Source organism: Salarias fasciatus, chromosome 10, assembly GCF_902148845.1.
Source record: "Salarias fasciatus chromosome 10, fSalaFa1.1, whole genome shotgun sequence".
Taxonomy (NCBI): Eukaryota; Metazoa; Chordata; class Actinopteri; order Blenniiformes; family Blenniidae; genus Salarias; species Salarias fasciatus.
In genome coordinates, this window is record NC_043754.1 from 1,821,808 (window position 1) to 1,823,728 (window position 1,921).

At 49.9% G+C, this 1,921-nt stretch overlaps 1 long non-coding RNA gene across 1 annotated transcript; it reads left to right on the forward strand.

Moving 5' to 3' along the window:
- The first annotated feature begins 394 nt into the window (after positions 1-394).
- LOC115395611 (uncharacterized) lies at positions 395-700 on the forward strand. Its single transcript, XR_003932299.1, has 2 exons — positions 395-439; positions 628-700. It is a non-coding gene; the product is annotated as an uncharacterized LOC115395611 (long non-coding RNA).
- The last annotated feature ends 1,221 nt before the right edge of the window (positions 701-1,921 follow it).

The window sequence follows — 1,921 nt, forward strand, 5'->3', positions numbered from 1 at the left end:
ATTTTCTTCTAAACACCTTAAATAGGTCATAAATGTGTTTCTTTACAACATTTAAAAGCCATTCCTCCATTCATGATTTAATTTTGGAAGTAGACTTCACAGACTTTTTTCAGCCCCTCTGTGTTCAGGATTTAATGGGCGGGTCAGAAATCAGGGCCGCGTTGCGTAACGGGGCCCTCATTAGCATAAACCCGCCCCTTAGCTGAAGTGATATAAATACATCTAGCGCATTAGTATAGGTGGTTTTCCCGCTAGCTTTCGAGTCTCGGATAGCATCTCGTACGACAGTTTGCAGCTAGCTAACCAGTCAGCTAACCAGGCATGTCACCTCCACGTCGCTCGTGCACCTTCCCTGGGTGCCACAGTGTGCAGGGTAACGATGCCGTTAGCTAATGTCCTCGTCCCCGGGGGGCGTCGGCTCACCCCGGGCCCGCCCCGGGTCCGGGAGGCCTCCTCCCCGGCGGTTGCGGGGGTTCCTCCGCAGGGCAGTGTCCGACGCCACCGCGGAAGGCGGATCGGTTTCGGAGGGAGTCGGGTCGGCGGTCGGCGGCGGCGACTCTGGACGCGCGCCGGGCCCTTCCCGCGGATCTCCCCAGCTGCGGACCCGCGGCTCCCCGACTGCCCCAGTGGGTCGCCTCGGCTGGCGCCCAGCAGCTGGCTTAGAACTGGTGCGGACCGGGGGAATACGACTGTTTAATTAAAACAACTAAATGAGCATTCTGATGGAGACTGTGAGGAACGAGGCTGAGCGCTCTCAGCATCCGACTCAGTCAGTTTCTGGCTCTGATGGCTCAAGTTGGTCGGGCTGGCACAATGACAATGGAAGCTAGCGCTAACAGCCTCATGAGACGGACCCAGCTGGAGGCGGCTCCCCTCCTGTGGGCGTGGCTCCAGCGCTACACGCCCCCAGCGTTTCACAGCAGAGAGAAGTGCTTGCTTTTCCATGATTTTGAGACCTTATTTTATATACTTAGCAATTTTTTTAATCATTCAAATTTGGCTCAGTGGTTGATGACACGTGTTTATGCAGTGTGACAAACTCATAACACAAATTTATTTCTGCTTTACCTGGACTTTAAGTCTGTTTATCTCCATGAGGATTACAACTGAAATGATATAATACAGTTCATTCACTGACTGCATAAAAACCAGAATCAGGTTAATTTAAGGCCACTCTGTGCTTTATGATAACATTTATAGCGCTTTATCAGTGGAACACGTGTGACTGTGTGTGTGTGTGTGTGTGTGTGTGTGTGTGAGTGGGTGGAGGGGTCATCATGCCTCCAGCTGGGCCTTTTGCTGGACCCTATTAGTCTTACATTCTATTGTCCAGCTGCTGTGTGGGTTGTTCTTTTTCTTTCAATTCCATTTAATATTGAAATAAATAAAACAAACAGTGAGGAACAATGGCTGCCTCTCTGAAAACGACACCTGATGTATTTCATTATAAATTAGATTTAATTGGGTGAGAATGTGACCCACTTTGCCTGAAATTAACCAGACGGGTTGAAGCGAGCGGCTGGAGAATAAGATAAACAATGTTTTGTGTCATTTAATCACCTTGAAGTCGTCGTGTTTTCATGCTGCTTGAATCCAACATTTCCATTTCCAGTCCTCTAATAGAATTTGAGAATAATCTTACTGAGGTGAAAAAAAACAACCTGCTAGTACATTAAAAAAGTGACACTGTGCGACGCCGATGCCGCGGCGTCCGAATCGCTGCACCGTGTAATTGACCCGGCCGGCTCAATGGAGTCTGCAGCCATCGTCTGCGGTGAGCGGGAGCCGGAGAGGAGCGCCTCAGCGGCGGAGGAGGGACCCTCTCGGTAATTGCATGAGCTTCTGTAGCCATTGAAAAGCTATAGACAATCCCAAACTAACGGTTATTAATTTGGATGCAGAACAAGAGGCAGATGGAGCG